Source organism: Oncorhynchus tshawytscha, linkage group LG09 (genome assembly GCF_018296145.1).
Source record: "Oncorhynchus tshawytscha isolate Ot180627B linkage group LG09, Otsh_v2.0, whole genome shotgun sequence".
In the NCBI taxonomy this organism is placed as follows: Eukaryota; Metazoa; Chordata; class Actinopteri; order Salmoniformes; family Salmonidae; genus Oncorhynchus; species Oncorhynchus tshawytscha.
This window is the reverse complement of record NC_056437.1, coordinates 5,612,760-5,626,000: the sequence shown is the minus strand read 5'-3', so window position 1 is coordinate 5,626,000 and position 13,241 is coordinate 5,612,760. Positions and strand designations below refer to the sequence as shown.

The following is a 13,241-nucleotide window of genomic DNA, read 5'->3' as shown; positions in this document are numbered from 1 at the left end:
CCGAGTCTCTGGCCTCTCCCGAGTCTCTGGCCTGTCCCGAGTCTCTGGCCTCTCCTGAGTCTCTGCCCTGTCTGATTCCTTTTAACTTAGTGGATGGTATGATTATCTCCCTATAACCTAGTAGACAGCCAGTGGAAACATCACCTCTGCACCATGTTTCCTGTTGTACTACAATATCAACATTATCAATATCTTTCAGGAAGTCTGGGTTTCTGCTCTTTAGTCCAAAAGCAGAGGACTTTAATCCTTGTCAATTCCAACATGCAACGTAAAAAGATTTCATAACTTGTTTTTCTTTTTTTCTTTACCTTCAAAATGAGACAAACACTCGCAATCCAACAATAACTATTAAAATAGGATTTTTAAATTAAAGTACTCTCTTATTATGCAAATGTGATTTGTTTATAATTTAAGATATCATTTGTGTCATGTCACTTGGGTGGGTGTAGGGTGAGGATGGTGGAGTTCTTGTGCTCATCTTACCGTGACCCTCGGCCTATCACATGTGAGCATCCATGACCCTCGGCCTATCACATGTGAGCATAGTAGACTCAGCATTTGTTTAATGTCACTCATTTGGTTGGTGGGGGCTGGGCCAGTTGCTCCTCTCACAGCCTGTGCGTAGCTCTGCCTGCTGGGCTGCTCTCTGTCTGTCTGTCTGTCTGTCTGTCTGTCTGTCTGTCTGTCTGTCTGTCTGTCTGTCTGTCTGTCTGTCTGTCTTCTCGTCTGTCTGTCTGTCTTCTCGTCTGTCTTCTCTTCTTCTGTCTGTCTGTCTGTCTTCTCTTCTCTTCTATCTGTCTTCTCTTCTTCTGTCTGTCTGTCTGTCTGTCTGTCTGTCTGTCTTCTCATCTGTCTGTCTGTCTGTCTGTCTGTCTTCTGTCTGTCTGTCTGTCTGTCTGTCTGTCTGTCTGTCTGTCTGTCTGTCTGTCTGTCTGTCTGTCTGTCTCTCTCGTCTTCTGTCTGTCTGTCTGTCTGTCTGTCTGTCTGTCTGTCTGTCTGTCTGTCTGTCTGTCTGTCTGTCTTCTGTCTGTCTGTCTGTCTCTTCTCTTCTTCTGTCTGTCTGTCTGTCTGTCTTCTTCTGTCTGTCTGTCTGTCTTCTGTCTGTCTGTCTGTCTGTCTGTCTGTCTGTCTGTCTGTTCTGTCTGTCTGTCTGTCTTCTCTGTCTGTCTTCTGTCTGTCTGTCTGTCTTCTCTTCTTCTGTCTGTCTGTCTTCTCGTCTGTCTGTCTGTCTGTCTGTCTGTCTGTCTGTCTGTCTGTCTTCTCTTCTCTTCTTCTGTCTGTCTGTCTGTCTGTCTTCTTCTGTCTGTCTGTCTGTCAGTCTGTCTTCTCTTCTTCTGTGTCTGTCTGTCTGTCTTCTCTTCTTCTGTCTCTGTCTGTCTTCTCTTCTTCTGTCTGTCTGTCTTCTCTTCTCTTCTTCTGTCTGTCTGTCTTCTCTTCTGTCTGTCTGTCTTCTCTTCTCTTCTTCTGTTTGTCTGTCTGTCTGTCTGTCTTCTCATCTGTCTGTCTGTCTGTCTTCTCGTCTGTCTGTCTGTCTTCTCGTCTGTCTGTCTGTCTTCTCGTCTGTCTGTCTGTCTTCTCTTCTGTCTGTCTGTCTGTCTGTCTGTCTGTCTGTCTGTCTGTCTGTCTGTCTGTCTGTCTGTCTGTCTTCTTCTGTCTGTCTGTCTGTCTGTCTGTCTTCTGTCTGTCTGTCTGTCTGTCTGTCTTCTCTTCTTCTGTCTGTCTGTCTGTCTCTCTTCTTCTGTCTGTCTGTCTGTCTGTCTTCTTCTGTCTGTCTGTCTGTCTGTCTCTCTTCTCTTCTTCTGTCTGTCTGTCTGTCTCTGTCTTCTGTCTGTCTGTCTGTCTCTCTCTTCTTCTGTCTGTCTGTCTCTGTCTCTGTCTGTCTGTCTGTCTTCTCGTCTGTCTGTCTGTCTGTCTGTCTGTCTGTCTTCTCTGTGTCTGTCTGTCTTGTCTGTCTGTCTGTCTGTCTGTCTGTCTGTCTGTCTGTCTGTCTTCTCTTCTTCTGTCTGTCTGTCTTCTCGTCTGTCTGTCTGTCTGTCTGTCTGTCTGTCTTCTGTCTGTCTGTCTGTCTGTCTGTCTGTCTGTCTGTCTGTCTTCTCGTCTGTCTGTCTGTCTTCTCTTCTGTCTGTCTGTCTGTCTTCTCGTCTGTCTGTCTCTCTCTGTCTGTCTGTCTGTCTTCTCTGTCTGTCTGTCTTCTGTCTGTCTGTCTGTCTGTCTGTCTGTCTGTCTGTCTGTCTGTCTGTCTGTCTGTCTGTCTTCTCTGTCTGTCTGTCTTCTCTTCTGTCTGTCTGTCTGTCTGTCTTCTCGTCTGTCTGTCTGTCTGTCTCTTCTTCTCTTCTTCTGTCTGTCTGTCTTCTCGTCTTCTGTCTGTCTGTCTGTCTTCTCTCTGTCTGTCTGTCTGTCTTCTCGTCTGTCTGTCTGTCTGTCTGTCTGTCTGTCTTCTCGTCTGTCTGTCTGTCTGTCTGTCTTCTCTTCTGTCTGTCTGTCTGTCTGTCTGTCTGTCTGTCTGTCTGTCTCTTCTGTCTGTCTGTCTGTCTGTCTGTCTGTCTTCTCGTCTGTCTGTCTGTCTTCTCGTCTGTCTGTCTGTCTGTCTGTCTGTCTGTCTGTCTTCATCTGTCTGTCTGTCTTCTTCTTCTTCTGTCTGTCTGTCTTCTGTCTGTCTGTCTTCTTCTTCTGTCTGTCTGTCTGTCTGTCTTCTCTTCTTCTGTCTGTCTGTCTGTCTGTCTTCTGTCTGTCTGTCTGTCTGTCTGTCTCTCTTCTTCTGTCTGTCTGTCTGTCTGTCTGTCTGTCTGTCTGTCTTCTCTTCTTCTGTCTGTCTGTCTGTCTGTCTGTCTTCTTCTGTCTGTCTGTCTGTCTGTCTTCTGTCTGTCTGTCTGTCTGTCTGTCTGTCTGTCTGTCTGTCTGTCTTCTGTCTGTCTGTCTGTCTGTCTTTTCTTCTGTCTGTCTTCTCTTCTGTCTGTCTGTCTGTCTTCTCTTATTCTGTCTGTCTGTCTGTCTGTCTGTCTTCTGTCTGTCTGTCTGTCTTCTCGTCTGTCTGTCTTCTCGTCTGTCTGTCTGTCTTTCTGTCTGTCTGTCTGTCTGTCTGTCTGTCTGTCTGTCTTCTCTTCTGTCTTCTGTCTGTCTGTCTGTCTTCTCTTCTGTCTGTCTGTCTGTCTCTCTTCTGTCTGTCTGTCTGTCTGTCTGTCTGTCTGTCTGTCTGTCTGTCTGTCTGTCTGTCTTCTCATCTGTCTGTCTGTCTTCTCGTCTGTCTGTCTGTCTGTCTTCTCATCTGTCTGTCTGTCTGTCTCTTCTGTCTGTCTGTCTTCTCGTCTGTCTGTCTGTCTTCTGTCTGTCTGTCTGTCTGTCTGTCTGTCTGTCTGTCTTCTGTCTGTCTGTCTGTCTGTCTGTCTGTCTGTCTGTCTGTCTGTCTGTCTGTCTTCTTCTTCTGTCTGTCTGTCTGTCTGTCTGTCTGTCTGTCTTCTTCTTCTGTCTGTCTGTCTGTCTGTCTTTCTTCTGTCTGTCTGTCTGTCTGTCTTCTCTTCTTCTGTCTGTCTGTCTGTCTCGTCTGTCTGTCTGTCTGTCTGTCTGTCTGTCTTCTGTCTGTCTGTCTGTCTGTCTGTCTGTCTGTCTGTCTGTCTGTCTGTCTTCTGTCTTCTGTCTGTCTGTCTTCTGTCTGTCTGTCTGTCTGTCTGTCTGTCTGTCTGTCTTCTGTCTGTCTGTCTGTCTGTCTGTCTTCTCTTCTGTCTGTCTGTCTGTCTGTCTGTCTGTCTGTCTGTCTGTCTCTGTCTGTCTGTCTGTCTCTGTCTGTCTGTCTGTCTGTCTGTCTGTCTGTCTGTCTGTCTGTCTGTCTGTCTGTCTGTCTGTCTGTCTGTCTGTCTGTCTGTCTGTCTGTCTGTCTGTCTGTCTGTCTGTCTTCTCTTCTCTTCTTCTGTCTCTTCTCTTCTTCTCTTCTCTTCTTCTGTCTCTTCTCTTCTTCTGTCTCTTCCTCTGTCTCTTCCTAAAGGGTGTTCTAAAATTCAAACTCAAATATCTCAATGAATGCCCCACCTCCCAGCGACATAGACTTTTAAGAATGGAGAGGTCTTCTCGTGGTCCCGCCCCTCTCCCCCTCCATCTTTTTTTTCTTTAAAGCTGGTTTTTATTGGTCATATTATGGTCTGTAGCAGTGGCTGCATCCATGGAGACGGGCGGACAAGGCACTAGCCGCCATTTAAATATGCAGGTCTTCATTCCTCAACCGTTTCAAGTCCTGTTACCATGACAGGAACAGGAGTGGTCTACCTCCGACAGCCACATCCTCCCTTCCAGGTGCGTCTGCTCTCTCTGCTGCTGCCGCTGAGAGACGTCCCTGTTGACCAGAGAACTCTATTCCATATGGGCCCTACTGAAAAGTAGGGTGGATTTGGGACGCAGCTCCCTCTCTCAATTCAATTCAATTCAATTCAAGGGCTTTATTGGCATGGGAAACATGTGTTAACATTGCCAAAGCAAGTGAGGTAGATAATATATAAAGTGAATATATAAAGTGAAATAAACAATAAAAATTAACAGTAAACATTACACATACAGAAGTTTCAAAACAATAAAGACATTATAAATGTCATATTATTTTTATATATACAGTGTTTTAACAATGTACAAATGGTAAAGGACACAAGATAAAATAAATAAGCATAGATATGGGTTGTATTTACAATGGTGTGTGTTCTTCACTGGTTGCCCTTTTCTTGTGGCAACAGGTCACAAATCTTGCTGCTGTGATGGCACACTGTGGAATTTCACCCAGTAGATATGGGAGTTTTTCAAAATTGGATTTGTTTTCGAATTCTTTGTGGATCTGTGTAATCTGAGGGAAATATGTCTCTCTAATATGGTCATACATTGGGCAGGAGGTTAGGAAGTGCAGCTCAGTTTCCACCTCATTTTGTGGGCAGTGAGCACATAGCCTGTCTTCTCTTGAGAGCCATGTCTGCCTACGGCGGCCTTTCTCAATAGCAAGGCTATGCTCACTGAGTCTGTACATAGTCAAAGCTTTCCTTAATTTTGGGTAGGTCACAGTGGTCAGGTATTCTGCCGCTGTGTACTCTCTGTGTAGGGCCAAATAGCATTCTAGTTTGCTCTGTTTTTTTGTTAATTCTTTCCAATGTGTCAAGTAATTATCTTTTTGTTTTCTCATGATTTGGTTGGGTCTAATTGTGCTGCTGTCCTGGGGCTCTGTAGGGTGTGTTTGTGTTTGTGAACAGAGCCCCAGGACCAGCTTGCTTAGGGGACTCTTCTCCAGGTTCATCTCTCTGTAGGTGATGGCTTTGTTATGGAAGGTTTGGGAATCGCTTCCTTTTAGGTGGTTATAGAATTTAACGGCTCTTTTCTGGATGTTGATAATTAGTGGGTATCGGCCTAATTCTGCTCTGCATTATTTGGTGTTCTATGTTGTACACGGAGGATATTTTTGCAAAATTCTGCGTGCAGAGTCTCAATTTGGTGTTTGTCCCATTTTGTGAAGTCTTGGTTGGTGAGCGGACCCCAGACCTCACAACCATAAAGGGCAATGGGCTCTATGACTGATTCAAGTATTTTTAGCCAAATCCTAATTGGTATGTTGAAATGTATGTTCCTTTTGATGGCATAGAAGGCCCTTCTTGCCTTGTCTCTCAGATCGTTCACAGCTTTGTGGAAGTTACCTGTGGCGCTGATGTTTAGGCCAAGGTATGTATAGTTTTTTGTGTGCTCTAGGGCAACAGTGTCTAGATGGAATTTGTATTTGTGGTCCTGGTGACTGGACCTTTTTTGGAACACCATTATTTTGGTCTTACTGAGATTGACTGTCAGGGCCCAGGTCTGACAGAATCTGTGCAGAAGATCTAGGTGCTGCTGTTGGCCCTCCTTGGTTGGTGACAGAAGCACCAGATCATCAGCAAACAGCAGACATTTGACTTCGGATTCTAGCAGGGGGAGGCCGGGTGCTGGCAGAATCTGTGCATAAGATCTAGGTGCTGCTGTAGGCCCTCCTTGGTTGGTGACAGAAGCACCAGATCATCAGCAAACAGCAGACATTTGACTTCGGATTCTAGTAGGGTGAGGCCGGGTGCTGCAGACTTTTCTAGTGCCCGCGCCAATTCGTTGATATATATGTTGAAGAGGGTATATCTCTCTTAATCCTGTTTATCTACCTGTAATGATTGTTTAAACTAAATGATTATATTGCCTTTCCTCTGCAGTGGGAGGGGGGGTGCATTTCCAGTTTAACTCCAGAATATCTTTCATGGCTGAGCACGTCTCCGTTTTGAAAAACATATTAGAAGGACTATTAAAACTCTCGAGGTTCCTCCTGAATGCTGATGCTTGTCTCTGTCTCTCTGACTGACTGAAACATCCCACTTCCAAATGACTGTCTTCAACAGGGAACCGAACACTAGGTTCTGCCATTACTCACTTCTTTAGTGTGGTTTGTGTTTGTTTAAACTCCTTTGGTAGCTTATCAATACATTGATTGATTTCTGTGTGGCTGTGATGAATAGGCTGCTATTTGTCTTGACTCTTCGTCTGGAGATAAAAACGCAGAGAACAAAATGCAAAACACAAAGCGCAATTTAAATCCAAACCACCAAAAGTGAATAATATTTGCATTAATTCAAGTTAGTGGTCGTGGACCAGTCTGCAAGACAAATGTGTGTCCACTACATCACCGCTCATGTGTCCTTTAAACCAAATGATAAAGAAGCATTTCCACACGTCTTTTCTCTCAGGAAAATACTGTTCATTTATGTAGATTTATGTAGATTTATGTAGATTTAGCTAATGGAACTGCCTGCATAGAGAGCAGAGGAGGCTGGTGGGAGGAGCTTTATGTGGTAATAGAGAGCAGAGGAGGCTGGTGGGAGGAGCTTTATGAGGTAATAGAGAGCAGAGGAGGCTGGTGGGAGGAGCTTTGAGGTAATTGAGAGCAGAGGAGGCTGGTGGGAGGAGCTTTATGAGGTAATAGAGAGCAGAGGAGGCTGGTGGGAGGAGCTTTATGAGGTAATAGAGAGCAGAGGAGGCTGGTGGGAGGAGCTTTGAGGTAATAGAGAGCAGACGAGGCTGGTGGGAGGAGCTTTATGAGGTAATAGAGAGCAGAGGAGGCTGGGAGGAGCTTTGAGGTAATAGAGAGCAGAGGAGGCTGGTGGGAGGAGCTTTGAGGTAATAGAGAGCAGAGGAGGCTGGTGGGAGGAGCTTTATGCAGTAATAGAGAGCAGAGGAGGCTGGTGGGAGGAGCTTTATGAGATAATAGAGAGCAGAGGAGGCTGGTGGGAGGAGCTTTATGAGGTAATAGAGAGCAGAGGAGGCTGGTGGGAGGAGCTTTGAGGTAATAGAGAGCAGAGGAGGCTGGTGGGAGGAGCTTTATGAGGTAATAGAGAGCAGAGGAGGCTGGTGGGAGGAGCTTTGAGGTAATAGAGAGCAGAGGAGGCTGGTGGGAGGAGCTTTATGAGGTAATAGAGAGCAGAGGAGGCTGGTGGGAGGAGCTTTGAGGTAATGGCTGGAATGGAATTAATGGAACGGTACCAAACGTTTCCTTTTTAATTTTTTTAACTTTACCCCCTTTTCTCCCCAATTTCGTGGTGTCCAATTGTTAGTAGCTACTATCTTGTCTCATCGCTACAACTCCCGTACGGGCTCGGGAGAGACGAAGTTCGAAAGCCATGCGTCCTCCGATACACAACCCAACCAAGCCACACTGCTTCTTAACACAGCGCGCATCCAACCCGGAAGCCAGCCGGAGGAAACACCGTGCACCTGGTGACCTGGACAGCGTGCACTGGCCCGGCCCACCACAGGAGTCGCTGGTGCACAATGAGACAAGGACATCCCTACCGACCAAACCCTCCCTAACCTGGACGACGCTACCGGCCAATTGTGCGTCGGCTGTCTGTTAAACGCATGTTTAACTCCGTTTCATTGGTTGCAATCCAACCATTTAGAATGAGCCTGTCCTCCTATAGCTCCTCCCACCAGCCTCCTGTGATGGAGAGAAGTGATCATTTCAAGGAGACTTAGTTAGATGCATGGAAAGGAATTTCTAGACTATGGTGATAAGGAATGTTACTGACTATACAACTTGTAGAGTGTGTGTGTGTGTGTGTGTGTGTGTGTGTGTGTGTGTGTGTGTGTGTGTGTGTGTGTGTGTGTGTGTGTGTGTGTGTGTGTGTGTGTGTGCATGCGTGATAAATAGGTGTTTTTGCAACTAAAAAAAAACCCAGAATCTAATGAGAACATTCTTGTTATTATTCAGTCTGTACTTCACTAGCTAACTCATCTCCCACCTTGTATTTGAATCCTGTGTTAATCCTAATCTACGAAGAGGAAGCAGGATGAGGCAGCAGTCAGCGTTGAGGATTTCCTGTCCGTCTCCTATCTCTCCCGCTTGCCTGCCGTTGAGCTCAGCTCACACTGAAATCTGAGTCCCAAATGACACGCTAGTCCATATGTAGTGCCCTACTTTTAACCAGAGCTCTGGTTTAAAGTAGGGCACGACGTTAGGGAACAAGTTGCCATTTAGGACAGCAGCCTGAGAGACGAGGCTGCCGCGGGGTTGGCTGAGTGATGAGTTGGGGGGTCTTAACCTGTAGACTGGGGTTCGGAGCCGCTTGCCATATCTCCCCTCGCCACATTTCACTCCCTCCACACCTCTAGTTCATCCCGAACGGCACCCTATACCCGACATAGTGCACTAAATATGACCAGGGCCCATATGGCACTCATACAAGCCCAGGTCAAAGATAGTATAACTATGTAGGGAATAGGGTGCCATTTTAGACAGAAATCCTGCAAGCCTGTCTTCCACAATACCCTCCAATCCCTGTTAAATAGGGGATGGATCTGATTATATAGTGTAGAGTAGACAAAGCCTTCCCACCAATTAGCCTGCTGTACAGAGTTGAAGCTGTTATTTATGACAGTACTCTCTCGCTTTGTCTCTCTCTCTCTCTCTCGCTCTCTCTCCATGTCTCTTTCTCATCATCTTTCTCTCCCCTCATCTCTCTCTCTCGCTCTCAACCACCTACCTAAGCCAACCAGGCAAGGAGTTTTGACACACACAACCTTTAATCTCCCCCCACTGTAGAGTCCCAACACCACCAACCTCCTCTGACTGCAGAGCCCCAACACCACCAACCTCCTCTGACTGCAGAGCCCCAACACCACCAACCTCCTCTGACTGCAGAGCCCCAACACCACCAACCTCCTCTGACTGTAGAGTCCCAACACCCACCAGTCTTTGCACCAATCAGCAGTCTAAGAAGGGAAACAGGAACTAAATGAGAGTAAAAGTCTTCATGGTTACCATTAATGTTATATTTCTCCAAATAGGCCGAACTGTGCTTCTCTTTTAGCTCCTCTGTTAATTACAGCATGTTTAGACACGGTGCAGTCGAAGAGTTCAACGTCATTTAGAAACCTGATAAGGGTGAGGAGTTAGAACTGCATACACACGCTGTACGTACGTGTGTGTGTGTGTGTGTGTGTGTGAGAGGTGGGCCTCTGGGGGTGTTACAAGGGAGAATATCATTAGTTATTCGATTATTAAGGAATCTAATGCATCACTAATTATTACAGAGCAATTAACACCATCCTGCCATTCAGTGAATCTGTATTCAGGGGGGGATAAATCAAAGCAGAGTAATATTTCTGTTAATCTTTTCCGTAGGTTGAAACACTCTGAGGCACGGTACTGTAGCTAGCCTAGCCGCACTCCTGGCAACATTAACATGCCATGTTTCCCCTCCAGCAGTCGGTGTTCGTGGTAAAGGAGAGGAGTACCATGTTAATATTTGATTCCTTGAGTAATCACTGTCGTCGCCCGCCCCCACACCCCACCCAATGTTGCCTCTAAGTGTGTATAATTAATGGTTGCGCTGCAGGCAAACACTTAAATATAGGACCGTTTTGTTCTAATTATAGACTTTTCACTTTTGGTTTAAGTGAAAGCCTTTTACTAGCGGAGATGATTACTAATGCTGTTATATTGACTGTGGACCATTTACTGGCCCCGTCGGCCAATATGCTAATACACTAATATGCGAATGCTAATATGCGAATGCTAATATGCTAATGCTAATATGCTAATGCTAATATGCTAATGCTAATATGCTAATGCTAATATGCTTATGCTAATACGCTAACATACTAATGCTAATATGCTAATGCTAATATGCTAATGCTAATATGCTATTGGTATGCAGTTTCCTGTATTTAAAAATATAAAATTGTAATAGCTCTTTGATACCATAAGTGCAGGTATTGCTGCAAAGTCAGATGTGTAAGTGCTCATGTACAACATACTAATAACACATAATATAAAGTTGTTTTTAAATGTTAGTGTTTCTAGAGCTGATTTTTGCATTGCGTTGATGATGAAAACTAATCAATGACGATTAGTTATCTTTAGTGGAGAAATATTGGACTAATATATAGACCTATAAAATAATATTGTACCTTTTTTATTTTTTGTATTCACTAATATCCAGCAACCTGTACATAATGCACCAAACATTAGATAGACACTAGCCAGTGCGTTTGGCGAGACAAGGGGGACTTTATGAGGGTCTTGTAGATGACCTGGGCCAGCCAAGGGCCAGAGAGTGTACAGGTCGCAGTGGTGGGTAGTATATGGTGCTTTGGTAAAAAAAAAAAACGGATGGCACTGTGATAGACTGCATCCAATTTATTGAGTAGGGTATTGGAGGCTATTTTGTAAATGACATCGTCGAGGATCGGTAGGATGGTCAGTTTTACAAGGGTATGTTTGGCAGCATGAGTGAAGGATGCTTTGTTGCGAAATAGGAAGCAGAATCTTGATTTAATTATGGATTGGAGATGCTTAATGTGAGTCTGGAAGGAGAGTTTACAGTCTAACCAGACACCTAGGTGTAGTTGTCCATATATTCTGAGTCTGAACTGTCCAGAGTAGTGATGCTGGACGGGCGAGCAGGTGTGGGCAATGATCGGTTGAAGAGCATGCATTTAGTTTCACTTGTATTTAAGAGCAATTGGAGGCCACGGAAGGAGAGTTGTATGGCATTGAAGCTCGCCTGGAGGGTTGTTAACACAGTGTCCAAAGAAGAGCCAGAAGTATACAGGATGGTGTCGTCTGCATAGAAGTGGATCAGAGAATCACGAGTAGCAAGAGCATCCATATGTGTTATTTCATAGTCGATGTCTTCACTATTATTCTACAATGTAGAAAATAATAAAAAATTAAGAAAATCCTGGAATGAGTAGATGTGTTCTAACGTTTGACTGGTACTGTGTATATCTTGCTATGTCTCACTCTCTCTATCTCTCTACAGTATATCTATCTCTCTCTCTCTATCTCTCTACAGTATATCTATCTCTCTCTCTCTCTCTCTCCCCAGCTCTCTCTCTCTAGCTCTCTACAGTATATCTATCTCTCTCTCTCTCTCCCCAGCTCTCTCTCTCTATCAATTTCAATTCAATTCAATTCAAGGGCTTTATTGGCATGGGAAACATGTGTTAACATTGCCAAAGCAAGTGAGGTAGACAACATACAAAGTGAATATATAAAGTGAAAAACAACAAAAATTAACAGTAAACATTACACATACAGAAGTTTCAAAACAGTAAAGACATTACAAATGTCATATTATATATATATACAGTGTTCTAACAATGTACAAATGGCTAAAGGACACAAGTTAAAATAAATAAGCATAAATATGGGTTGTATTTACAATGGTGTTTGTTCTTCACTGGTTGCCCTTTTCTCGTGGCAACAGGTCACAAATCTTGCTGCTGTGATGGCACACTGTGGAATTTCACCCAGTAGATATGGGAGTTTTTCAAAATTGGATTTGTTTTCGAATTCTTTGTGGATCTGTGTAATCTGAGGGAAATATGTCTCTCTAATATGGTCATACATTGGGCAGGAGGTTAGGAAGTGCAGCTCAGTTTCCACCTCATTTTGTGGGCAGTGAGCACATAGCCTGTCTTCTCTTGAGAGCCATGTCTGCCTACGGCGGCCTTTCTCAATAGCAAGGCTATGCTCACTGAGTCTGTACATAGTCAAGGCTTTCCTTAATTTTGGGTCAGTCACAGTGGTCAGGTATTCTGCCGCTGTGTACTCTCTGTGTAGGGCCAAATAGCATTCTAGTTTGCTCTGTTTTTTTGTTAATTCTTTCCAATGTGTTAAGTAATTATCTTTTTGTTTTCTCATGATTTGGTTGGGTCTAATTGTGCTGCTGTCCTGGGGCTCTGTAGTGTGTGTTTGTGTTTGTGAACAGAGCCCCAGGACCAGCTTGCTTAGGGGACTCTTCTCCAGGTTCATCTCTCTGTAGGTGATGGCTTTGTTATGGAAGGTTTGTGAATCGCTTCCTTTTAGGTGGTTGTAGAATTTAACAGCTCTTTTCTGGATTTTGATAATTAGTGGGTATCGGCCTAATTCTGCTCTGCATGCATTATTTGGTGTTCTACGTTGTACACGGAGGATATTTTTGCAGAATTCTGCATGCAGAGTCTCAATTTGGTGTTTGTCCCATTTTGTGAAGTCTTGGTTGGTGAGCGGACCCCAGACCTCACAACCATAAAGGGCAATGGGCTCTATGACTGATTCAAGTATTTTTAGCCAGATCCTAATTGGTATGTTGAAATTTATGTTCCTTTTGATGGCATAGAATGCCCTTCTTGCCTTGTCTCTCAGATCGTTCACAGCTTTGTGGAAGTTACCTATGGCGCTGATGTTTAGGCCAAGGTATGTATCGTGTTTTGTGTGCTCTAGGGCAACAGTGTCTAGATGGAATTTGTATTTGTGGTCCTGGCGACTGGACCTTTTTTGGAACACCATTATTTTGGTCTTACTGAGATTTACTGTCAGGGCCCAGGTCTGACAAGAATCTGTGCAGAATATATAGGTGCTGCTGTTGGCCCTCCTTGGTTGGTGACAGAAGCACCAGATCATCAGCAAACAGACATTTGACTTCGGATTCTAGTAGGGTGAGGCCGGGTGCTGCAGACTTTTCTAGTGCCCGCGCCAATTCGTTGATATATATGTTGAAGAGGGTGGGGCTTAAGCTGCATCCCTGTCTCACCCCACGGCCCTGTGGGAAGAAATGTGTGTGTTTTTTGCCAATTTTAACCGCACACTTGTTGTTTGTGTACATGGATTTTATAATGTTGTATGTTTTACCCCCAACACCACTTTCTATCATTCCTCTCTCTCTCTCTCTCTCTCTCTCTCTCTCTCTCTCTCTCCCCAGCTCTCTCTCTCTCTCCCCAGC

The 13,241-nt window shown here is 44.7% G+C and overlaps 1 protein-coding gene across 1 annotated transcript in view; it reads left to right on the top strand.

Annotated features, from left to right (window-relative positions):
• mbd2 (methyl-CpG binding domain protein 2) overlaps positions 1 to 13,241 on the top strand; it is a 91,981-nt gene that overhangs the window by 77,880 nt on the left and 860 nt on the right. The window lies entirely within an intron of this gene.